General features: G+C 42.5%; 1 protein-coding gene across 6 annotated transcripts in view; it reads left to right on the top strand.

Moving 5' to 3' along the window:
- Positions 1-27,558, top strand: part of NBEA (neurobeachin) — an 842,868-nt gene that overhangs the window by 65,811 nt on the left and 749,499 nt on the right. The window lies entirely within an intron of this gene.

Raw genomic sequence — 27,558 nt, 5'->3', positions numbered from 1 at the left:
GGAATTCCCATTTTAGAGATGGGGAACTGCAGAACAGAGATTAAGACCAAAATGTCAGAAGCGTTCACCAATTTTGGCTGCTCGGTTTGAGACACCTAGGGACTGATTTTTGAGTAGTTGGCATTTTTATAGCACTTCATATGTTCAAAGCACAGCTCCAGTGGACTTGAATTTTGCAGCTCAGTGGTCAGCACTAATGCAAATTAGACCCCAAGTGTCTCAAGTTGGGTGCCCAGAAAATGAGGAACGCTCAGGTGAAAAGTTTAGTTTGTGACTTGCCCAGAATCACACGTGAATATATTTGCACAATTTAACTGCCAAACTCTGAAAACTTGTGCATTTGATACTTAGTGGAGGCTCCTAACTCAGCCACATTTGAGTGAATTTTTACAGGAATGGTAAGACACATTGTTGTCACCAGGATAGCAGTCTGCCAAACTTCAAATTTCGGCTCTTAAGTATGGAGCTACAGCTAGAGCATCTCCAAATAAATGTTTAACATAGGAGAAAAAATGATTTGCTCAACTCTTTTTTTTTTTTTTTTTTTTTTGTCAGAAAAGGCTGAACAATTTTTGTTCACACTTTAAAAAACCAAAACTTGCATCTGACTGAGGCAGATACCTGCCGTGGAAAATTTCAGCATAAATGATTAAAGTTCGGCAAAGTTGTAAGCAGTGGGAAAAAAAGATTGCCCAACACTTTCCATTTCAGGACCTTAAGTGAAACCATAGCTCTCAATTTCAACTGTAATAAAATTGTAACACTTCAGACCCAAACCTTCCATTAAGTGAGAGAAACTTTCTAACCCTGAGGGAAATGGGAGATGAGATCACATCTGGCAATTTGCCACCAGATCAGAACTGAACACTTATGCTATGCTCAGTTATAGTTAGACTATAGAAATAGTGTGAAGACCCTTTCTGGGCAGATTATAACTGTCTCTGACAAATATGTGAGGTTTTTCTCATATTTTGGGTACCACATTTGTCATGCAACTAGAGTATTATTGAATTGACTACGGTCACCTCAAACCTCATTGGATCAAATGATTTTGTTACTGATAATGTTCAGTTTTGAAAATGGTGACCACAATATGGTTGTCAAATATGCTTGAAAGGAAGGATTATACCAAATACTCATTCTGTGAATAAAATTTAAAAGTAAGGATATTTTTATGAGTAATTTAGTTCAAGTCAAGTGAGTATACTAAAATTCTTAGACCATGTTTGAGACACAGATGACATGATCCTCCCAAATAAAAGGAAGCTAGAAGGGTGGAAAAAACGATGATTAAATATCAAGGCCCAAGAGGTTATTTGCACAGAAAATGTATCCTTCAGAAGTTGGAAATATGGCCAAAGTGAATCCATTAGAAAGGCGCATAAAGTATGGCAGGTAAATTATAAAATGAAAATGTCATATTACGGTTTTGAAGAACACATAGCCAAAGGTAACCTTAAAAATGATTTTTTTATATATGTAGTTGTGCCGCTGTGCAGGATGATGAGGGAGCAACTAAAGCAGATAAATATACTGCAGAGAAAATAAACTTCATCAGGGTAGGGATTGTCTCTCTGTTTTTTCTAAATTGCTGTGCATAATGGGTTTCCTATCCTGACTGGCTTTTTTTGGTACTACCAGAATATAAATGTATTGTTTTACTTAGTAGGCTGTAAGCTGTCTGAAGCAGGGACCATTTTTGTTGTATGTTTATACTGTGCACAGCACAGTGGGACCCATATGCCCCAATACAAATAATTTGTGGAAATACGCGTTGCTTTAGGTAATAAAAATGAAACAGACAGATATCGGTATTTAAACATACAGATGCTGAACAAATGAATAAAGTATAGACCATCACGTGGCCAGGACCAGATATGATGGCTCGCTAAGAGACCGGCAGAGTAGGGATAAATGGTCAACTTTCATCATGGCAAACTGATAATTGTTAACCACACAGTTCTGTTCTTAGGACTGGTGGTGGTTAGTAAGTTTAATGGTGTGGGAGTAAAATTTGTAAGTAGTTCCAAGTTCCTGAGGTTAGTCAAATCCAAAGAAGATGATAAGCACCTCAAGCTCCTAACCAAGCTAAGTAAATAGGAAGCATGATATCAGGTGAAATTCAATGTCGATAAATGTAAAGTATTGCACATTGGAGGGAAAACTTCAAATTACTTAGACCTTACTGGGTTCAAAGTTAACTTAAATCACCTTGGAAAAAGGACCTTGGCATCGGATAGATCAATTAATCACAAAACCTTAAAAGTGTAGTACTGGAAAGGACCTTGATAGTGCAGGGCATTGGACTAGATGACCTGAGACAGGACTAAGTATTTTCTTGACCGTTCCTGACAGGTGTTTGTTTAACCTGTTCTTAAAAACCTCCAATAATGGAAGTTATACAACCTCCCTAGGTAATTTGTTCCAGTGCTTAACTATCCTTACAGTTAGGAAGTTCTTCCTGATGTTTAAACTAAATCTTCTGTGCTGCAATTTAAGTCTATTACATCTTGCCCTGTCCTCAGTGGATAAAGAGAACAATTTATCACCCTTTGCTTTATAACAACCTTCTACATACTTAGACTGTTATGTCCCCCTTCAATCTTCTCTTCTCCAGACTAAACAATCACATTTTTTCATTTTTTAAATCTTTCCTCATAGGTCATGATTTCTAAATGCTTAATGTTGGGGTTTTTTGTGTTTTTTCTTCTCTCCTCTGGACTTTCTCCACTTTGTCTATATATTTCCCAAAGTATGGTGCCTTACTCCACTTATTCCTTCCTAAGAGGAGTACTTTGCATTTGTCCTTGTTCACGTTCCTCGTCTTTAATTCAGACTTTCTCCAGTTTGTGCAGATCATTATGAATTCTATTCTTGTCCTCCAAAGCGTTTGCAACCCCTCCCAGCTTGGTGTCAACCAGTCTTTATAATTGTACTCTTTATGCCATTATCCAAATCACCTATGAAGAAATTGAATAGAATCAGATTGATTCCTGCAGGACCCCCCTCGATATGCCCTTCCAACTTAATTGTGAATCTTTTCCAGCTAGTTGTGTACGAACTTTAAGGTAGGTTTGTTTTTAGGCTATATTTCTCTGGTTTATGAGAAAGTCATGTGAGACTATATCAAAGTGAAGTCTAGATATATTGCATCTAGTGCTTCCCCTCTCTCCACAAGGCTTGTTACCCTGTCAAAGAAAGATAGTAGGTTGGCTAGACATGATTTATTCTTGACAAATCCATGTTGACTGTTAATTACTTATCTTCTAGAGGCTTACAAATTGATTGTTTGACTATTTTCCTCTGGGTTCCAAACTTAAGCTGATTGGTCTATAATTCTCTGGGTTGTCTTTATTCCCTTTTTTACAGATATGTACTATATTTGCCCTCTTCCTCTGCCCTTGGGTATATCTTCCATCTTCTGAGTTCTTAAAGGTGATCACTAATGGCTCAGAGATCTCTTCAGCCAGTTCCTTAAATATTCTAGGATATATTTCATCAGGCCCTGTTAACGTGAAGACAACTAAGGTGTCTAAATAATTCTTAACTTGTTCTTTTGTATTTTTAGTCTCAGATCATATCCCATTTATACTGATATTCACTATATTAATCATTCAACCACTACTAACTTTTTGGTGAAAACAAACAAAAAGAGCATTTAACATGTTAGTCATTGCTGCATTTTCTGTTGTTGTCTTTCCCTCCTCATTGAGCAATGAGCATACCCTGCCCTTGGTCTTTCTCTTATAATGTACTTGTGAAATGTTTTCTTGTTACCTTTATTATGCCTCTGGTCAGTGCATAGCTGCTGTCAAAAAAAGCTAACAAAATGTTAGGCAGCATGAGGAACAGAATGGAAATAAAAAAGCTATTATATAAATATGTACAGGCCTCATCTGGAATACTGTATGCTGTACTGGTCACCCCACAACTAAAATAATATTGTATATAGAGAATTGGGTTGGAGATAAATTATGTGTGGAACAACTATTTTCATCACCTATCTTCATAAGACAGTGAAAAGACTGGGATTGTTTACTCTAGGAAGATGATGAACAAGAGGGGACATCATACAAGATAATGAATAGTGTAGAGAATTTGGATTTGGAATTTGTTCTCCTTGCCTCATAAAAAACAAACAGAATGAAATTGAAAAGTGGCAAAATCAAAACTGATAAAATGACCACACTGCATGGTAGGTGGTGGGGGCTGTCTGGCTTGTTGGAAAAGTGTGTGCCCCTAGAGAGCAAGGTAGTGACTTTCCGTTGCAGACCAGGTCAGTGTGGGGATGCTGACCCATATCCCCAGGTGACCAGAAGAGAGCAGGGACTATGTCAGTCCATGCCAGTGCTGGAAAAGCCGCCTTTTACCTGCACCAGGTGGCACAGCACCTACTCTCCCACCCATGGAACTGGTGAAATATTGGGATTTTTCAGGCTCCACTGTGGACATTGTGCTGGTCATTCGTTTCTCTGGAGCTAGGAAGGAATTTTTCCTTGACTGCCAGACTGGCCAAGGTGAGGTGGGGGCTTTTTCACTTTTGCCACAGCTGGGGGCTTAGTTGAGGAGAACATGAAATGGGAATTAGGTGATGTCACAACTCATTATGTAAATGTAGGGCGGATGTTGAGTGCAGGTACTCTGTAGGGAAGGGTTACAGTGATCAGATAAAATGCATTGGTAAAGGATTTAAAGGAGGTATTCTTTTAAAGGAGTGGAAACAGGGTGGTTCAGGGCTCTTATGGCTGATCTGGCAGGCAGCCAACCCCCTTCCTTTATAGGCCTTCTTTAGTCCTCATTCAAGGAGGTGGGGATGCTGAGGTCCCAGCAGTGGGTTGGCTGGGGACCAGGATGAGTAAGAGAGAGGGCTGATGGAAGCAGCCCAGGTATAGATTCAAATGATTAAGGAATTTTCTGCACTGTACACTTTTATCTGCTGGCTATTCCCAGACATTTAAAAATAAAGCCACATTCAGTGTCTTCTGTCCTTGCCACACAATGCATAATTAGATTGTGGAACTTATTTCCACAGAATGTCATTGAGGGGAACAGCTTATCAGGATTCAAAGAGGGATTGACCATTTGTATGGATAATAAGAATTACAGTAAATATAGTGAAAATTTTTTTTTGATGCTATATAAAATCCTGTGCTTCAGGGCTTACCCCAGTCGTCCTAATTTAGGGGTTAGGAAGAGACTCTTCTCTAGGGCAGACAATCCCACATCTGATTACCACATACTTTTACACCTTCCTATGAAACATCTGGTGCTGACCACTGTTGGAGATGCTATGCTGAACTAAATGGACGCTCAGGTCTAATCCGAGATGGCAGTTCCAGTGTACCCATGATATTCATCCTACAGTTATGGAAGAGTTGAAGAAGGAAGTAGCTGAACTGCTGATGAAATATGCCATTTTACATGCTACTAACTGGGGAATTTGATGGGAGCAAATATGCTAGTGTTTTAATAATGCAAAGGTTGGTCCTGGGAATTTGACCAATCATGCTTATTTTAGTACTAGGCCAATGGGCTGAAATAACTAAATTTTTTAACGTGGAAAAACACTAACAGGAAAAGGTCCCAGAGAGTCATACTAGGACCAGAGTGTAATTCATACTGATATAGAAAAGGAAGAGGAACAATAGGTGGCAAAACTTGATAAATGTTATGAAATCTGCCTTGTCAAGACTAGAGAAGACAGAGGACCTAATAAAATTAGCAATTGTGCCGCACCATGGCAAATTACATTGTGTTGAAAAACATAAGTTAGTTCACACTGGAAGGAATAATTTTAACTACTTCTACACAATGCTGGTTTGTAAACTAACTGTAGCCACTAAGACATGGAAGGGACAAGTTGAAGTGAAGAAAGTGTTAGACAGTTGAAACCTGCTGAATCTTTTGTTTTTTTGTTTTTTTTTCAGAGTTTGGCAAAATATTATAAAATCAAATATTTGTGTGTGGGATTAGGAGTCTTGAATGGTGGACATGGAATTGTGCTCAGGTGAAAGGAATAATTTATATTGCATAAAACAAAACTCAAAAAAAAATTTTAAATCAATGTTGACACAGGTTTTAAAATGTTTTAGTTTTTGTTTGAGAATGAAATGAGCGTTTCAGCACAGGTGTTCTTCTGTATAGATTTTTTTATTTGCCATCAAACAAATTTTTTATTTTTTTATAGAATTCTAGAATAAAAGTAGAACCAATGTTTGGAAGCTGAAGCCAGACAAATCAAAATGATAAATTAGGCAGAATTTTTTAGCAGAAAGGGTGATTAACCATTGGAACAAACTACCAAGAGAAGTGGTGGTTCTCTGACCTGTGATGTCTTCAGCTCAAGACTGTCTGCCCTTCTGGAAGATATGCTTTATTCAAACCCAGTTATTTGGCTCGATATAGGGATAACTGAGAGATACAGAGAGGTCAGACTAGATAATCCAGTGGTCCCTTCTGGCATTAATCTCTCAATATATACTGCTGCCCATGAGTGATAACTCTTTGCCTCCAAACAAGAAACTGTCTGAGGATCACTCTGTTTTTGCGACTTGTGTAATGGTGGTTTTTCACATCAGCAGAATAGATCTTTTTCCTATCCCTTTCTAGTTCTTAAAGGAGAAGAAAATCAACAAGGCTCAAAATATGCATTATTATAGTTGTAGAAATACCATTTACATGAAAATTTCTCACTACTCTATCAAATTGATTTATACTCCTTCTCTTACTTAGAAATGTATTTGAGTGTTTGTGTCTTCCCCTTAACACATTGAATACTGTGCATTGTTAAACAGTCATCTTTAAAATGTGCATATTTAATGTTTATTTGAAATGAAGACACATTTAGTCTAGATCCAGCATATGAACACTGTCTCCTCTCTCCCCCTTCTCTCTTTTCCCCCTCTCCCCACCACATCAAATCCTTACTGAGCAGCTGCTAGTCAAAAGATGGATTTCAGGGTATTCATTTCTTAACATATATTTATATGATGCTGTCAAGGCTGAATCCCCACTCTAGCACTTTGAGTACAGAAGGTGGGGGCCCGCAAAGATTCTAAACATTAATACTTGCCACTCCAGGCTTGTATTAAACTCCCAAGGTTACAGCCTTTCCCAGACCTTGGCTTGGTAAACACTGCCACCACCCACATGCCAAAAACCAACCAACCAACCCTTGGACCCAAGAAGGAACAAATGGGAATTCCTCCCTGTGGGGTACCCTCAAGCTGAGAAAGAAAACAAAGGAAATTAGCTGTGGCCACCGGCTAATCAAACAGCATATGCACAAACCTCTTAGGACACAAAAATCCAAATCCTCCTTAAAAAGGGTAATTTTTTTTCAAACAAAAAGAGAAAATACATCTGGAACTTAGGCATTTGCTAGATTTTTAAAAGACCAATTCCAAAAATTAAGCACCCAAACTAGCTTTCTTGGAGGTTCAGTTTAAAGATTACAAGCAAACAAAAGTATCAGGGGTTAGCACAGAGGAGATACAGAAGCCAAATTAAGAAATAAACCTGATAGTGTCTGTCTAAACGTTCCGTATCCAAATTATTTCTTCTAGGTATGGAAGATACTTTTTTATACCTGGTTCAAACCTTACACAGCATTCCTGTTTATAGCATTGCTGCTCCATGTCCGTGCAGCCCAGAGAACAACAGACAAAGGGAAAGTTTCTTTCCCCACTTAAAAAAGTTCTAGCCTTCCCATTGGCTCTTTTGTTCAGATGCCCATTTTTTTCTTTAACCGGGGGGGACTTTTTAACCCTTTACAGGTAAAGCAAGTAAAGAATAGCTACCAAGAGGGATTTTACAGCCAGCTGGCTGGCTGGGTGTCCATCAAAGGGTGCTGTCCCCCCTCCACTTTATTTTTCACAGGTGCCCAATGCCTGATGGCCTGTAGTTGCCTAATAGAAATGTTACAAAAATAGAACTTTATAGTAACACTTCCAGCAATGCTGACACTCTATCACTGATTACCTAACAAACACTAGACCCTTTATTCCACTTTCCGTACCCAAACCAATTCTAAATAGGCAAAATGACCCTATTAAAATAACACACATTTTGAGTGTTGGCCAGAAGGATGCCACAGCTATATCCTGGTTGATGATTGTTCCAGAGAGGACAATGCTTGGAGATTTTGGTAAATGCAAGTGTGATGATTATTTAATGGACAGCTCATCAGTAGATAAGTCTGTATGCATGTTTCTGTAAGATTCTGGAGAAACTAAAGGGTCAGCATTAGCTGAACATATGATTTACTGATATTAACTTAAATTAGCAAGGGCCACCACTTTTAGTCTGATCTTCTGAGTATCGCAGCGCCTGTACACTAAACTCAACAATCGAAATTAGACCAAAGTACTACAGCCCACAGGAGACTAGACTATTATGTGCCACAGGCAGAAAATAGGAGGGACTGAGATGGACTAGTGCCTGAGGCCCCCACAGTGGCAGGGAAATAATAAAGTGAAATATACCTTTATAATGCTGGAAGTGATCTGCACTCTCATGCTACAGAGGAAGGCAACCACAGCACAGGTCACTGCCAGTGTAACCTGGGGGAAGATTCCTTCCCAGCTCCACATATGGCAATGAGACCCTGAGCGTAAGTGCAAGAACCAGCCAGCCAAGCACCTGCAAGAAAGCATGTGTGGTGCCAACTCAGAGCCCTGGTTCTCCCCATCCAGTGTTCCAACTGCAACCACAACCATCCCTGATGCATCAAAGGAAGGAATTAACAAACACACACCCACCTTTCCGAAGATATTCCTGACCCCTGCAGGTGGCTGGCTGAAACCTGAAGCATTAGCTTTTAGGAACCTAAAACAAACTGGAAGTGAGCTCCAGGGCTGTTGAGGCCTGTCCCCTGATAAACTTTCTGCTTACTCCTAATAATAGTCTTTATTGAGGTGGTCATTCATTCAGCTGAGTCTGGAGCTGTTCTCTTCAATTTTTGACCCTTGCCTGGGATGCAAATTTCAGACTTTGTACAGTTCATTTTTAAAAAAATCTAAGCCTCTTCCACATTGAAGGACTTGCACTCTTCAGTCCAGTTGACTTCTTCAACTAGTTCCCTTAATTTCCCAAAGCCTGCCCTTTTGAAATGAAAAGTCATAGTTGACTACCAGGTTTTGATTATCCTTCCATTTAATTTAAATTAAATCAACTTGTGATCACTCAATCCAAGATTTCCTGTGACCAGCTCTTCTATGATGTCCTCACTAGTTACCAAAACCAAGTCTGAAATTGCATCTCCTCTGGTTGGCTTGGTGAGAATTTGATGAAAATGGTCATCTCTCACCTCCAAGAATAACTGGGCCTTGCCACTATTAACCCGCATTTATTTTCAAGTCTGTGTCCAGGAAGTTAGTCTTCTGTGATGACACAATTCACAAAATAATTTCTCTTGCTAATAGTATTAAAGAGAGCTCTCTCCATATTTGCTTGTAACCCTGGGGCCTATAACAGACCTAGCACTATCCCAATAAAACTTTTTATAATCCTTGCCCAAAGTGACTTTGACTCAAACAGATTTTGTCCATACTATTGCTTCTGATTTCTTTACAGTTGACTGCTTCGTTGATGTATGATGCTAACCGTCCACCTTTATTCCTATTTTTCCTAAATTGCACATAGGCTTCAATACCCATATTCATGTCATGAGTGCTAGTCCACCATATTTGTGTGATCCTTATAATATCTGGTTTGACCTCCTTCATCAGTAGTTTGTTACTCCATTTTATTGTCCAGTTTCCTTCCATTCACATACAAACATTTGAGTTATTTCCCTCTGACCTCACCCAGTTTTCTAGATGGGTGTGATTACTAGAAATCTAGATATCCACCATTAATACTGTATTGATAACTGTGTGGAAATTTCTGTGTGCCTATTTCCCTAACTCAGTATTCATAACTAAAAGGTTACAAAGATCCCATTAAAATGAAAATTCAGGTGTAGTCTTAACTTTGATCATACACGTGTGCCATCACTGTTAGATTTCATCTTGGAGTGATCAGCCTCTTTCCTTCATCTCTGTATTTGACCTCAGTGTTCAAATAATTTTGCTTCCTCTCTTTGAACTTTTCCATATAGTCCACTATTCATCTGTCCTTTGGTAATTAGCTGTGGATGTTTGCTGACCTGGTATTGTATTTAGGGTTGGCAGTTTTTGATTTAAATTGTTAGTTATCAGTAACGACTGATTTCACCCGACACACGAACTGACAAAAAAATCCCTTGATAATAGTCAAGGGCAGCCTGCCCTGCATATACCAGCCATACAGGGAGCCCTCTGCAGTTTCGCTGTCATGGGTCACTCACTCATGAGGGGGTGTGTGTGTGTGGGGGGGGGTTGTGCCCAGGCAGAAGCCATTCAGTAGTGGGTGGCCTCCCCCTTGGCTGGTGGCTCATCATCATCCTTGCACCCCTTACTGAGAGGTCTGTGCTCTGCTGGGGCATGACCTAAGCCTCCCCTGCACCTTGCAGCCAGGTTCTCGGGGCCTTCGGCAGCGCTACAGCAGTACCCTAGACCTTCCCCCATAATCTCCTGAAATTGTGGAAATTAAAATACATTAAAATATGCTTAATAAAAATTGAATTCTGCCAAGCCTATTATTATTATTATAAAACCCCTCTCCCACCCCCCTCTTCTCTGTTTAAGGTGCAAAGTTAGGTACTAAACATTTAGATAATGAAAGAATTAAAGTTGCTTTTGCAACCGTAATTTTGTCCTCTTATATGTATGAACTGTGATATGGTCTTCAGCTATGTGATCCTGTAGTACTTTTTACACACACATCCCTGTCTCATTCAGTGCACAGGATGGATGGTGCTAATGTAATGAGCAGCTATTCAAGATTTTTTTCTGCTTTTGCTTATTTACTTCCCACTGTTCAATCCCTGCTTTGAAGACATAATTACTAATTTCCTCATTCAACCTTAGTAATGTTCTTTTAACATACTTGTTTTGTGTGTGTAATTTCCATGATTTATAAACAGGCAAACAGAAAAAACACATTCCATTATGTGGTGGCATATTGATACCCCCTCTGGTTCATCAACAGGGTTGATATCTACAGATACACCCCATGGGCTTCTGCCACTTGAGCTCATGGAGTAACTGATAGTAGTAGTAGGTTGTCATCCCCTCTGTGGACCAGCACTAGAGGGGAACATGGCACTTTGCCAGTGCATTTCACGGATAGCAATGTTGAGACTCAAGAATATGGGGTTCCATTCCATTCATTTGCTGATTTCACCCCTCTCCCAAGGTTTGACCCCTTCTGCTCCATCCCCCTCCAACTTGTCCTTGTCTCAAACTTTTCTCTTCCTTGCCCATGACTCTTCATCTCAGCCTCATTTTCCTTGCCTACCCAGTTCTAGTCTCCATTCCTCAAGTTTCTCCTTCAAGTCCCCCTTTCTGAATGACTCCTCCTGGACCCCTTCCCCTTTCCAGGTCCCTTGCTCAGCCAATTCCATTCTGAATTTCTATCCAATCAGTTACCTCTGCTGTCCACATTCCCTATTCCTACTGTCCCCCAGCACCAGTCTCCCTGAGCTCCCTATCCCATGTCAATGTACCCCAGTCTGCCCTAGCTCTTTGTCCCAGTCTCTTTTGCCAACTCATTCCTATTTTCCTCCCTATACTCGGACTTCTCACCATCTGTATCCTCTCCCACTGCTTCCTTTCTCCCCCACCCCCCAGTAATTCCCAGTTCCAGTTTCTGTTCCCACAACTCTGTCCATCTCCTTGTCCAGACAGTCCCAGTCTCCCCACTCCCCACAACTTTCTTCTCCCCACCCCTGCCAGGCCAGTGTTCAACCCTAGTTTCTCCATCCTCCCCAGGTTCCTTGTCCTAGTCTATTCTCCCTACCTGCCCCCAGAGATTCTGTTAATTTTTCCTCTGTATTTGAATCAGGGCGCTTCCTCCTCCATGCTGTCTGGCTCCAGCAGGGGGCACACGGAAAGTGAACTAGGGTTTCCAACCCTCCGGGTTTTGCTGGGAGTCTCCTGGAATTGGGCTCTATTTCCCAGAGGCTACTGAAGTCAAACCAGGAGATTTTAGGCGATAAAAGTCTGGCGGCGCAGTGGGGCTAAGGCAGGCTCTTTGCCTGCCCTGGTCCTGCACCGCTCCCAGAAGTGATTGGCATGTCCCTGTGGCCCCGGGGGTGGGGCAGAGGGTCTCCGTGTGCTGCTCTCGCCTTGGGTGCCATCTCCGCAGCTCCCATTGGCCAGGAAATGAGGCCAAGGGGATCTGCAGGGGCAGTGCCTGCAGGCAGAGGCAGTGCACATAGCCCCATGTCTCTTCCCCCACCCCACCCCCGAGGCTGCAGGGACACGCCAGCTGCTTCCGGGAGTGGTGCGGGGCCAGCGCAGGCAGGGAGTCTGCCTTAGCCCTGCTGTGCTGCTAACCGGGAGCCTCCCAATGTAAATGCTGACTGGCCGGAGCCCTCATCCCCTCCAGAACCCCAGCCCCCTGCCCGAGCTCTGAGCCCCCTCCTGGAGCCAGCATCCCAACCCCCTACCCCAGCCCTGCCTATAACTTTTCATCAAAATGAATGTTTTCTGTGGTGACTGAATTCTTACTAATTTCACTTGGCCTTCATTCAAAGGTAACTCTAAATGGGCGTACATTTTAACCTAAGAAATGAAATGGTAGAATCATGACTGGATATGGTTTATACAGAGGAGGGAGAAAAAGAGCAAATTTGAATAACAGGTGACATGTCCTGGGTTACTTTTGAAGTGGGGGGAAATGTTAAGGTGCAAAGAGGGTTATGGTTTGCTAGGGGATTTAAAAATAGTTCCAAATCATTTTAAACATTTTTCTAAAATTATCATGGGCACACAGCCTGTTTGAAATGTGATCTTATTAATATTAATTCTTTCCATCCATCTTCCCTTCCTTCCTATTTTTGTTACCCTCACTTGTGTTTTTATTAGATAATAATCTCTATCAGGGTATAAGCAGGGATATGTTTACCTATGATTTTTGTACTGCACCTAGCCCAATGGGGTGGCTTACAGTAATTTAAATAACACTGGTCCTTGTCATGAGGGCTGAAATCCATTTGTTACTTTGTCAAAAAACTGCTAGCTCTCAACATTTGGCGAATACCTATTTCGATTGGGATTTCTCTGACTCTAGAGCTCAATTATGCATCTATCACAATACCCAAATACAATACTTGTAAATTAGGCCTACAAATCTGAACTCTTGTTTAAAAGCATTATCAAGTGAAAGCTTTTGGAACCAAATTAATCTGAGCGCCTGTGTAGTTAAATAAAGCGGCTACATCATCATTTAGCCACACTTCCACTATACATTAAAGACTATAGACTGGAAACTTTTTCATTTAGCTGCTTATTTTCTTAGGCTTTGCATATTTGAAAGTCTAAACCAATTATTTGCTGCACACTATCACAGTATTTTTTTTTGGCTATGCTTTACAATAAGAGGTACAGACTTAGTTATGCCTTCAAGTAAAGCTATGTGTGTATTGTACTTAAGTGTGACATTAAGCACCCCCCGCCCCCTTTCTTCCATCTAGTAAACTAAAGACTAGGTTGACAAATTATAGATGATAAATGTCATGGTATTTCCGTTTTTTGAATGCTGAATGTTGGAAGCAGGAGTCAGAAAAAATGTTCATAACAAATATTTCTGTCTTAATCTTCTGTCATTTCATTTCAGATGGGAGCAAGCCTTAATATTGGAAAAAGTCAGTCTCTAAAGTAGAGGAAAACAGGAGTAGCACCTTAGCACTCTATCTGGTGAAGAGGAGAAAATGAGTGGGAGGGAGTGAGCTGCTGAAACTAGGCTCCTTTGTTGGGGAATAGTGTGAATTTAATGTCCACAGCCAGCATTGTTTAACACACTGCTGTTAGGCACTCGAATGCTAGCGTAAGGAGAGCTTGTGAGAGCCAGAGGGTTAATTTAAGGGAGGAGCTATCTTGGCTCTGAGATGGATCAGCTGATCGACTCTGGTTTTCTGACCCAAATTGGTTATAGAAGAAAAAATGACTCAATATGCCTTTTTCATAATTTTTATTAAAGTAACGTTTTGTTTTGGGTTGAACACAGTGTTTTGGCTGATCTGAAATAGTTTTCCCAACTTTTTCAATTTGCCAAAAATTCCATAAAATTTTGGTTTCTGTTCAAGTGATTTTTTTCTCTGAACTGTCAGTGAACCAAAACCAAAAAATCAGTTATTCTCACAGTTCTGTTCTAATTGGGCCTACCAATTACCTTAATTTTGTGGTCACTGTAAAAGTGAAAGTTCATACAGCATCACAATAACCCATAACAATAAATCTTGATCAGAAAAGGTAAAAGGAATACAGGCCCACCAAATTAGAATTAGCCTGAATTTAAGATGAAATTCAATAAAGATAAGTGCAAATTGCTACACTAAGGAAGGAAAAATCATATGAACACCTACAAAATGGGGAATAACTGGCTAGGTAGTAGTACTGACTCAAAGGATCCAGAGGTTGAGTAAGAGTTTACAATGTGATGCATTTGCAAAAAAGGCTAATGTCATTCAGGCGTGTTAACAGTCTTGAGTGTAAGACAGGGAGGTAATTGTCCTACTCTGCTTAGCCATGGTGAGGCCTCAACTGGAGGACGGTGTCAAGTTCTGGGCACCAAACCTTAAGAAAGATGTGGACAAATTAGAAAGAGTCCAGAAGAGACCCACAAAAATGGTTAGAAAACCTGACCTATGAGGAACAATTAAATAAAACTGGGCATGTTTAGTCTTGAGAAAAGCTTAAAATAGTCTTCAGATATGTTCAGGGCTGTGTCACCGTGCCTCAGTGGGTCACATTCAAGACAAACTGCTGAGAAACAGGGCATACTCACCCCAGACTGTTGGTTATTCTATCATTAGATATACCAAGCCAGTGAAGGAACAAAATAGATGCCGTGTAGAATCAAGCACATGGGTTTATTACGCGCAGCGCTGGCGGAGTGTCACTTTGCTTATTAGGCTCAGAGTCACTGCCAAACAATTGATTACAGTGGATTATATGGATTTTCCATGGGCGGAGGGAAGTGATGGGGTGGGTGGTCCCGAGCCCCTGGATAGGTCTAGCAGCAAGACAAGATAAGCACAGTATCCAATAGTCAAAGATTATGTAATGTTTCCGCCCATGGTTTCAGGTTAATAAGTAACATATAATTAGTATACAGGTTTGTTTTTTTTAAACAATGTATAAAGTATATTAGTATAAAATATATATGTTGAATTCTGATAGGAATGAAGTAGCTCCTCTGATTGTCCAGCAGGTACATAACCTGGGGCATAAAGCAAAAAGACATTGAAAAGTACATGGCAATAGAAATTGTTTTTCAATTGTGTTTCTAAAGGCAGACACTGGTATCTGGAAGAGAGGAGGGGTATGCAGGGCTGGCTCCAGACCCCAGCGCCCCAAGCGCGCGCTTGGGGCGGCATTTTGCCGGCAGGGCGGCAGACGGCTCCGGCGGACCTTCCGCAGTCATGCCTCCGGATGCTCCACCGGAGCTGCGGGACCAGTGGACCTCCCGCAGGCATGACTGCGGAGGGTTCGCTGGTCCCGCGGCTCCGGCGGACCTCCCGCAGGCATGCCTCCGGATGCTCCACCGGAGCTGCGGGACCAGCGGAACCTCCGCAGGCACGTCTGCAAGAGGTCCCCTGGAGCCGCGGGACCAGCGACCGCCAGAGCGCGCTCTGCGGCGCACCGCCCTGCTTGGGGCGGCGGGATTCCTAGAGCCGCCCCTGGGGGTTTGCATCTGTGAGAGGGAGGATGTCATATCTCATACTAACATGCTTGAACCTCTTCCATGAACTCAAGGTTGGTGTGTGGGGAGAGCATGGCAGACATGGTGCCCCTTTCATTCCTTTGGTCTGTTTTGCAGCTTCAGATAAGAGTGCCAATTACTGCTCCCCATCTGACGTTTTGCTGACCATGCTTATTTTAGTAAAAAGCAAGGCTGTCTCTTGTTTGTTCTGATTTTCTTAACTAATATTGTTACTGTTAGCTAAGCCTCTTGGCCTCTTGACCAAACTCTGGACTTTGGGCCTGTAAAAAGTTGTTGACATAGCCTGTTTCAGGATTTTACATAGCTCATGGATTTTGGCCCTTCACCAGTAACAAAAGTAAACTTCTGTCTCAACACATTGGTTAACAAGAAGTAAAAAATGCAATCTCCTTAGGCATTCCAGTCCTTATTTCATCACCCAGCCACTAGAGTTTGATGAGTGGTTATTGAAAACTGATTTAATCAAAGAGACCACTCACATAGCCAGGTCAAGATATAACTCAGATCTTAACCACTGATCGCGCTGCTTGCAGTCCTTTAGTAACTAAAATCTAAAGGTTTATTAATAAAGAAAAGGAGAAGACAGTTAAAATGGTTAATGGATTATATACATACTTTGATTGCAAAATCCTTATCAGGTTTGTACTGGTGATGTTATAGACTGGTGGCTTGTAAAGTATCTCTGGTAACTTCCAAAAGGTTTGAAGGTCTTCAGTCCATAGTTCAGAATGCTCCTTTTAGTTATAAGTCCATAGTCCAGCGAATTAGAAAAGGAAAGGGGCAACATGGAGATGTTTCAGGGTCTTTTATATCCTCTGCCATGTGCTTGGATTTTTACTATCCCAAGCAAAGCTCACAGTCCCTGTCTGTGGAAAGTTACTGGCACAAAATGGAGTCCAGGGTCACATGAGCAGGTCACATACCCTTACATGGCTTGCTGACTCACAGAAAGATTTATGTGGGCAGAATGAGTTTCTTCTATGGCCCGTTATGAGAGTGAAGTCCATATTGGGCAAACAATATGCTGCCTAGACTGAATCTAAACTACCTTGGGTGTGTTACCCTGGGATTAAACACAATGGTGATACAGGTATATAGCCAATAGTCATAATTTCAGATATAGTGAAGATGCATGCATATAAACAAGATAATCATACTTATCAAATCATAACTTTTACATTGACACCTTACATGACATGATTTGTACAAGATTTGTTGCAGTTTTCTCACAGTGGCAATATTAATGATATACTTGGTCATATTTCTATCATACAGCATCACAGGCTGTTATAAAGAGGACTGTGGTCACGTCTCTGTTTCTGCTGAAGGTAGGACAAGAAGTAATGGGTGTATTCTGCAACAAGAGAGATTTATGGTAGATACTAGGGAAAACTTTCTAGGTAAAGAGGTAGTTCACTTCTGGAATAGGATTCCAGGGGAGGTTGTGGAATCCCCATCATTGGGGGGTTTTCAGACCATTTTGGATAAACACCGGCAAGGGACTGTGGAGATTTCCTGGGCCTTGTGTCAGTGCTGAGGGTTGGGCTTCTCAAGATCCTTTCCAACCGCACATTTTTATGATTGTGTCACAACCTGTGGTGTGGTGTCTTCTAAATAATCTTTTGAAAGTAACTCACTTGAATGAAATTTCTCTTTAGAAATTGATAAGTGTATGGGGATGGACCTAAAATAATAATTTTCTGGGACTTAATGTGGCGGTAAAAGAAACTACTTTAAATGGATGATAATCAGTATTTAACAGTGAGTTGGTAAATCCACATGTGTTTGCTTTTTAATTCCAGTAGAGCAGTTACAGTTTTTTGTCAGGTATGCATTTTCTGTATGTACTTTCAAATCATAATCTCAGATTGGTAATGACTAATCTGGTCCAGACGTAAGATTGCTATTAGACATTCATTTTGTGGTTAAATCTCAACAGCCTTTCAGTGCTGTGTGACGCATGTGTTATTGTTCCTAAATATATCATATCAATTTGAGCTTTATTACACATATCATATATCATATCAATGTTAGCTTTATTTGCTGTCATCCTTTTATAATAATTTCTCTGCAATATTTATTTGCAAAGCGGGACAATTAAGTAGTTAGAAGGAAAAATAGCAGGTTATAATACTTCCATGTTAATCGTTAATAAACTATATAACCATTTGGGCAGCAACAATATTTATTGTAAAATGGGATAGATGAGCAGCTCAGTCATCCATGTCTTGTTATATAATTCCTTGTCTTGTCTTACTATGATACATATGTCTTATGTTTACTTGACTCTGATTATGTACAGCTTAGAGAGAGCTTTTAGACATCTTCCTTTAACTTTTTTTTGACAGTGTAGCCTTTAAATTTACAAGTTTTAAGTAATTCAGCTATTTTTAGGAAACGCTGTTGTATATAAAAACAACTGTGGAGGTGAGTATTTATGGGTCTTGTGCTTAGTGTTGAAATTAAGATGGTAGTTCTGTAATATGTGAAGTAACTTACTACTACTTAATAAAATAAACCCCAAAAACTTCTGTGTGGTAAATCAGAATTTCTCTTTCACATTGCTTTGACAGAAGGAGCATTTTACTATTTGTGTGAAGTCTATAAAACAGGTTGAAATAACTGAATAAAGAAAGAAGGTTGGAGTAGTTACACTTGAATGTTTTACTTCTTTTGGAACTTTGGGCAATTTGTGTCAATATTTGTACATTACATAATCAGTCTTCAAAAGTTGAAGAAAGCACTTGATTTAGTGAAGCCTGTGATGGATTCTTAAAAAGGAAAACTGTTAAAAGGTTTACACTGACACTGAATGAGGAGATCTTTCTTGAGAAGTAATGGGTGAAGTCTGATGTAAAAAAATAGGTGCATGAATAAGTTGATGATCTAATTCTAGAAATACTGAATATTGAAAGGTAACAGCTGCTGTGAGCATGTAATATGTTACTTCTAGTTTTATTTCAATACGTATATTTTTATATAAAACCAATTATCTCAGAATTAAACTAATTTCAAATTACTGTACTGAAAAAAAGCAATACTGATGTCTTAATGCTCTGTACTAGGGAGTGCTTTTAATACATATTCATTAGTTTAGATATAATCAATTTTGATTAGCTTCATTGCAGTTTTGCATTTGAATATGCAAAGAATTATGTTAAAAAAATTACTGGAAATGACCAACTATAAATTCTTGCACATTTTTGTTTCTTTATTATACATTTGGTTCCGGTCCTTCAGAAGAGGTTGTATGAGTGTGAACTTAAAGGTAAACAGAAGTGAGATTTAAAAAAAATAAGCTGTTTAGAACTCTAAATCACTGATGTGTAGTTGAAAAATATAAAGAAATACAGTTTTATGTGAAAGCTTACCTCCCAAGATTTTATTTATCCAGTAATTATAGTAAGAGAAAAACAATCAACCTTTCTAGTAAAGTAGAGTAAGACATAGAATATTGTATACTATTTCATATATACTGTAAAAAGAGTAATTGCATTTCTATATCAACTTTCATTAAGGAATCTCAAATCAGTTTAGAATGAAATAAGTCTCAGTGCAGCCTTGAAGTAGCTAAATATCTCCGTTTTATATACAGGGGAATTGAGGCACAGAGAAGTAACTCAATGGAATGGTTATTCCACTGATAGGCACTATCTGATTTAACATAAACCAATGAAAAGCCAGCAGGTTAAGCCCAGTCTTGAAACTGTGAACTGGTAAGTATACTAGTCAGAGGTGTATGTGACGGACAAGGATAGCACTCCCATATCTCCTGACTCCATTATTTGATATAATCACGGACTATCCTACCTCTCTGCTTTAGCTCTTTTAAATATCAGTGAAGTTATCTGCTCTTGCAAGGGAATCACAGAAGCTTAAATGTAAGTATTGGCAGATAAATTATGGAAACAGATATTTTCATCTATAGTTTTAAAATGCAGTTACCGTACTTATCTTAAAACCTTCATACATAGTCTGTTCATGACTCCATACCTTGTCATTTTATGATCACTTTTTATATAAAGACCAGTCTCTGGAAGTATGCACAATATTTTTAAACAATAGACAGAATGTTGTACAATGTCAAGGACAACGTCTCCCACCTAAAAATAGCCTAAACCCCCATTCCCTTCTATAGAAGCTTGGAGAAAAAAGATGGGTCTTACATTGTCTTCAAGTTCTGCAGACTCAGGCTCTATCAAATGAGAAAAGGGGGAAAATTCAAGAATTAAGGAAACAGCCAGCATATTAATACTAGGATTCAAAATGTGGACTATTAAATATACTACTCAGAGGTATATATGAAAGATAAGAATGGGGTCCTACTAGTGAGGTCTGTTGGCAATGAACTGACGAGAAACCGATAGCTATCGGCCCCCTACCATTTGTAGATGCTAGAAATGCAGAAAGTAGTGGGATTTCTACTTGTATACTGTCAGTGGACCCTGTTTGGGGCTGTATACGGGATTTTTTCCAGTTAATCTCTGGCTAATAGATCTCTTACAAATTGGAAACCCATTGTTCTTGCTTCTGGTAGGGAGAAGCAATTTCATTCTTTTTTTTTCTGCTTCCAGATCCATCTAGGGACAGAGAAGGAGAGGGATTTTCGCTACTCTGTCCTTATTTCAGAGCCTTCTGATAGCTTTGAAAGGCAGGGATTAATCTCTGCTTCTCTGTTCCTCAGTTTTTTTCAGTCCCCTTCACCTATGAATAATCTCAGTGCCTGCCTTTCCTGTTGCTTGTAGTTTTGTCAGATGGCACTAGCATGAAATTTACATGATTTCTGATTTTTTTTCTCTGCTGTCCAAAGGGTAAATAACTGTAATAAAACTGATCAGTGTCATCTTAATTTCACTTGCTTACTATCAAAGCTATTGAGCAACAGTAGAGGCATTGGAATGCCTACTGTAGGCTTCTGAAGATAACAGTGCACTGGTTTACACTTAGTTGGAAGGTTATCGTTTGAACCCTATTGGCCAAAAATAGAGGTTGAAATGCTGAGATCTGCAGTTCCTGCTGTACGTCTCTTCACTTAGCAGGGCAAGCTTCACTTGCTTATGGGAAGTAGTTGTTTTCAAGCTCTGGTGATCTCTACCAAACTGAGCTGTATTTGAACTAACAACTTAGAGGTGAAAGTTACATATCCAACTTCCAGTCTTCTGAACCTCTCTGTAGGTCCTTGCATCCAAGTTATGTCTAACACTTGCAGATTTTTCCTGTATAACATCGCTAAGATAAGGCTTTTCATATTCATCCACACTGAAAAACTCTCATGCAATATCTTTCTCTCTGGCCTTGACACATGTAACCTTCGCTGCTCATCCATTCAAAATGCAAAAACCTGAAGAACTCTGTAGCTTGAAAGCATGTCTCTTATACCAACAGCAGTTGGTCCAATAAAAGATACTACATCACCCACTTTGTCTAATTTTCATAATCTGTCACTTTGACAATGTTGCCCCTTTCTTTGCATCCACTTCTCTATCACCTAAAACATGTAAGCTTGTCTTCACTTTGAAGGCCTTTCATGCCTTATCTGTACCCTATGTATTGCTTCTCATTTGTTATTGAAATGTTGACTGTCCCCTCCAATTGGCCATGATACCAGCCTCCAACTTGTTAACGTTTCAAACAAGCAAAGTTGTGCTTTCTCCCATGGTTCCCTTCATGCTTGGAAGCCACTCCTTGTAAACTTCCTCAAAGCTACCTCATTATCCACTTTCAGATCCCCCCTTAAAACTCTCCTTTGCCATGATGCCTACAAAAACATGACAGTGGTTAAGCCACTGGTGTGTGCCAAATTCATGGACTATCATGCTGACCAATAGTGTTACACTGTTTTTCTTTTACTCTCGTGTCTTTGTGAATCCATCTGTCTCATATTTAGATAGGTTCAGGGACAATCCTTTTGTTCTGTTTGTACAGCACCTAGCACAGTGGTGTCCTGTTCCTTTACTAGGCTCCCTAGTATTATAATACAAATTAATAATTCTCAGATCATACTTAACTGACCCTCTATTTTTGGCCTCTTGTCATACAAGTCATACTAAAAAGTACAATGTTTTCTCTGAAAAAATAGATTTAAATAACCTGTATAGATTAATGGATTGAAGTACTAAAACTTGAAAACATAAATTAAAAAGGAATTTTCTCAATTCATTATAAAGTGAATTCTAAAATGTCAGTATCTCTGAAGTCATGTGCCAATAGTTGTATTACTTCATGGTAGCATTTTCAGTAGAGTGGCCAATTACTGAACGGGCCATGGAAATTTAATTACTCTCAAAGTGGACAAGACGAAGTAGGGAACTGTGAGTTCAATACCTGTTTTATGGACTTCAGGCTCCAAGACAAGATTTTTCATGAACATGAAACGCAAAATTTAATTAGAAGAGCATGCCATAGCCACCACTTATTCTTGGCTACTTAAGTGTCCCTACCAGACTGTGTGATCAGTTGTCTAAGTATTTGTACGATCCCTATTGCTATAGTAATTGAGAGGCTCTCAGACATTAATGAGTCTGTGTGCTGTACATACAGCTCTAAGCACACTGGGGATGCTTAATACATAACATTGAGTAAGATATTTGTAACATTTTAAACTCCTTTTAAAACTGGAGCTAAATAGATCTCATGAATGTAATTGTAGTTGAAATTGTTTGTGGAAGTGAAATTAGAGAGCTGAAAGGAGATGTCTACTGTGTTTGAGAAATATTCTAGTATTGTAACTTGGTCTGGAATCCGAAAAGTGAGTTAGATGAAGGTACTCCAGAGAGATTGCTGCTCATAACTTTAAAATACTGTGTTGTGTGAGGAATGCCAGTAGGGTGTAGGTTTGATTTTTTTTTTCAATAACAATAGGACATTTTATTATTTTTTTTCTCTCCAAGTCCTTTTCATATGTTTGTCATGTTGTCCTGAATTACATAATGCCAACATATACTCTAACTGGTAAAAATTGTTCTGTCTCCTTTTAGTAAAATTATTATTTTAGACTCCAAAGTCACCTAAAACGGCATACAACTGGGACATCAATGTACAAAACATACAAAAAGCAAAGACTTTGCTGCTACGGAAACAGAGTAGCCTTTTAAGTGAAACCAAAATGAATATGAATAAGGTTTATTAAGTGAGCGGTTGTGTTCCGACAGTATTTTTAGATTTGCCAGTTCTACAATACTTTTACTTAAATAATACTTAAAAGTATTTAATAGCTTGTTTGTTTCATTAAGACAAAAGTATTTTTTAAAAATATGATAAACTTTATAATCAGCTATGATCACTGGTATTGAACTACTATATATTTACAGTTAAACTTTAAAAGAAAATTGCTGAGATCCTACCTAATTTGATCTTTAAGGAAACATAATTAGTTAAATATGCATATGAAATAGGACATGGTAGTTTATTTAAACATCTATCTTTACATATTTTTAGTTTTTTAAAAAAAATCTGCGCTCCTTTTAGATGAGGCCTTTATCTGGTAATCCATTGTTCTTCTTCGAGTGATTGCTCATATCCATTCCATGTAGGTATGTGCGCGCCGCGTGCACGTTCGTCGGAGACTTTTACCCTAGCAACTCAGTGGGTCGGCTGGGCGCCCCCTGGAGTGGCGCCACCATGGCGCCGGATATATACACCAGCCGACCCACCCACTCCTCAGTTCCTTCTTACCGCCCGTGTCGGTCGTTGGAACAGTGGAGCGCGGCTTAGCTGACCTCCACTTCCCTAGTTACTCGTAGTTTCTCTCGTTAAGTATATAGTTCAGATGTTATAGTTGTAGTTAACTTTCTTTGTTTTGTAGTATAGTATAGTGTATTTATTTCACAGGGACTCGGGGTTTATCTCCTTCCCCTCACCCGGTGCCGGGTCCGATGCCCGGTCCACAGGGTTTCTAATGTTCACAACAGATCCTCTCTTAAGTGCCTCGAGGAATCTCACCTCACAGATAAGTACCGCATTTGTGAGGCCTTTAATCCGAGAACAAAGGGGAGCGGGGCTTTCGTCTCAAACAGCTCCTGAGGGAGGCAGCTCTTGCTCCTCCACTCTCGGCACCAAGCGCTCGTTGGTCTTCAAGGAGCGCTCCCTCGGCACCGGATTGCCGGTACCGCCAAGGCCTCTTGGCACCGGCCGTTGCTGGCTCCGACGTCCACTCAGCATGGATCCCTCTCTTGGAGGATGAAGAGGCTCAATATCCTTGCTGCGTCCGAGCCGCCCGCTCCGCAGCCGAGCGCTATGCTCAGTCAGATCGACCGGCACCGATGTCTGCCGCGACACCGACAATATCCGCACCATTAACTCCGGCCAGGCAAGAGCCGTCAAGTCCGGTGCTGGAAAGCTCCCCGGTACGAACCGTGGTCGAGCTCGCTATGAAGCTGCGACCGAGCCGCCTGCTCCGCAGCCGAGCGCTATACTCAGTCGGATCGCCCGGCACCGATGTCTGCGCAGCACCGTCAATATCCGCACCATTAACTCCGGCCAGGCAAGAGCGTCGAGTCCGGTGCTGGAAAGCTCCCCGGTACGGACCGTGGTCGAGCTCGCTATGAAGCTGCGTCCGAGCCGCCTGCTCCGCAGCCGAGCGCTACGCTCAGTCGGTTCGCCCGGCACCGATGTCTGCCGTGGCACCGACAGTATCCACACCGTTAACTCCGGCCAGGCAACAGCCGTCGAGTCCGGTGCTGGAAAGCTCCCCGGTACGAACCGTGGTCGAGCTCGCTATTAAGCTGCGTCCGAGCCGCCTGCTCCGCAGCCCGAGTGCTCTACTACGTCGCACTGCCCGGCACCTGTACCTGCTGCGGCACCGACAGTATCAGCACCGTAGACTCCGGCCACGCAAGGGCCGTCGAGTCCAGCACCTGAACGCTCCCCGGTGCGAGCTGTGGTTGAGCTCACTATTCCCTCAATGCCGGAAACATTTCTACGGCGAGAGAGCTGATGGTAAAGGCAGAGCCTGCGCTGCTTTAACCCCCGACACTGCCGGTGCGGGTTATATTGTCTATCGGCGAGCCTGTCTTGCTCACGCCGCCCTGCGTCGGCACCGCAGAGCGGCACCGTTCACGATCGCACGGTCCTGCCACCGTTCCCCATATCGGTACCGTTCATACCCGCGGCACCGATCAGCGTCCCGTCCCCCGACCTGGTACACTCGGTGCCGATTCAGCTTCCGGCACCGCTCCAGGCACTGGACTCACGTAGCCACTCCCGGCGTCGAGCCTCGAGATCTCGGTCAGCCTCCCGGCATCGCTCCGGTTGCAGGTCCCACTCTCGCTCCCAGTACCGGTAGGCCTCACGGTACCGATCCCCGGTGCCGCGTCGAGCGCCATGAGATGGGGAGAGAGTCCCTGCCCAGGGCTATAACTTCTCCATGGCCATCCATTCGGATGTGCACACCAGAGTCTTCCCGGTACTCCAGGCCAGGACCCTGACCCCCTATCAGTGGCTGCCCTGTACATCTTGGGCATGCCATCAGGCCAAAGGCCTACCTGTGGTCCCATCACGTTCTGTTCCGTCAGAGCACTGGGTACCAGGGGTGACAGTTACCCGTCCCCCCCCCCCCGACCGGTACGGAGGGAGTCCGGTTCTGCCACCGGATTCCCACATCCCACCGGATCAGCAGGTCGTCCAGGAGCGTGAGCCCACACATCCCGCCCATAGGCACGGGAGTCGAATGCATCTGCATGGTATCCTCCAGGGGCGACGGGCACCTATATGTACGTCTTTCCCCTGCTCCCTTGTCATCTAGTCCGTCAATCAGACGCAATGCCATGACCTACAGGTACCAGCCCCTATGTCCAAGGGGGCTAGGCGACGTGGCTTCCTGGGCCATAAGATGTACGCGGCAGGCGCCTTGCAACTTCGCTCCAGCAAGCCCTGCTTAGCTGTTACTATGAGCGGTGTGCGACAATTTACGGAGTCGGTTGCTCAGATCTCCTGTCACGAGTTTGATGCCCTCCCGGAGAAAGGACCGGAAGTGGCGAGAGCTTCCCTCCACACCTTGTTGGATGTAGCGAAACTCCACAGCCACGACTCTGGCCTCCGGTGTTGCCACGAGGTGCATTTCAGAGCTCCAGTTATTGAGCCTTCCCTCGCAGCTCCTGCACACTATACAGGACTCGTCCTTCCATGACAAAGGCCTGTTCTCAAAACTGACCCTAGGCTGCAAGGCCCAAAGGACAGCGAGGTCGCTATGCACTCCCTCTCGGCATGTATATGCAGATGTCTCACCGCCGACCTTTCCGCCCAGCCTCGCCACCCTTACCCTGCGCCTAGACAAAGACAGGGCTTTGCCAGCAGGTGACGCTGAGGCAGCCGTAGGCGTTGGTCGGGACCCCTAAGGGGCTAAAATCAGGGTCCTCCTAACCACCAATCGGGCAACGCTTAGCCCTCCTCGCCCCTCTTAGGAACCCCTCTCACGAGCAATTCCTCTTGCAAGAGGTGCGGGCGCTCCTCGCCATCGGAGCTATGGAGGAGGTTCCTCGGTCTCCAGGGGGGAACAAGGTTCTAGCCCCACTAGTTCCTGATCCCCAAGGTAAAGGGTGGTCTCAGACCTATCCTAGACCTGCGGGAGCTCAACCAGTTATGATATACCTGGAATTCCGCATGGTATCCATGGGGACCGTCATTCCATCCTTGGTTCCTGGAGACTGGTATGCCGCCCTCGATATGAAGGGCGCGTATTTTCACGTCACTATTTATCCTCCGCTCAGAAGGTACCTCCGGTTTGTGACCAACCGTCATTTCCAGTTTATGGTCCTCCCGGCCGGCCTCTCTACAGCCCCCTGTGTATTCACAGGGTCTGGCTGTAGTCGCCGCCCACTCCGCCACCGTCGGATACACGTTCTCCGTATCTGGACGATTGGATCATTCCAGGGGCCACCGAGGCCCAAGTTACCACTCGTGTGGGCGGCGATGAGGTCTTATTCCTGCGTTTCGGCCTGAGAATCCACATAGCGAAATCCACCCGGATTCCCACTCAGGGAATAGACTTAACTGAGGCCACCCTGCACTTCAGTGTCGCCCAGCCTGCTTACCTACGCCTTGCGTTCACGCGATGGTAACCATTGTACAAGGTCTACGGACCTTCCCGGCAACTTTGGCTTGAACTTGCCTAGGTTTTCTGGGCCACATGGCTGCCTGCACGTGCATAACCGAACATGCCAGGCTTCGCCTCTGTACACTCTATCGTGACTCACGTCAGTGTACCACCCGGCCACAGGCAGCATGGTCATGGTCGCCTCGATCCCCCCGAGCGTCCTAGGCTCCCTCGGCTGGGAGTCAACGCCCTCCCTGATGTGTGCAGGGGTACTGTTCCATCCTCCTCACCCTCGGTGTCCCTCAGGATGGACGCCCCCCTCTCTTGACTGCGGTGCTCACTTGGGTCAGTTTCCCACTCCAGACCTTTGGTTGGCTCGGCAGCTGCCCTTGCACGTCAATGTCCGGGAGTTGAGAGCAGCCTGCCTTGTGTACCAGGCGCGTCAGCAGCGCCTACAAGGTTTTTGTGTCTTGGTGTTCACAAACACCACAACCGACACCCGTTGCATAAACAAGCACGGAGGAGCATGGTCCTCCTCTCTTTGCAGGTACCTAGCTAGCTCCGAGACTCCTGCACAGCTCAATTGACGTACCTGGTAGCGCCCTTTCTCCTAAGGGTCCGTAACACTCTGGCGGATCGCCTCAGCAGTTCCTTCCGGTCTCATAAGTGGTTGATTCCTCCGGATGTTATACATTACGTTTCCGGAACTTCACTCT

This window comes from Mauremys mutica, chromosome 1, assembly GCF_020497125.1.
Source record: "Mauremys mutica isolate MM-2020 ecotype Southern chromosome 1, ASM2049712v1, whole genome shotgun sequence".
NCBI classification, from domain to species: domain Eukaryota; kingdom Metazoa; phylum Chordata; order Testudines; family Geoemydidae; genus Mauremys; species Mauremys mutica.
The sequence above is the reverse complement of the archived record's forward strand: the minus strand, read 5'-3'. Positions and strand labels throughout refer to the sequence as shown.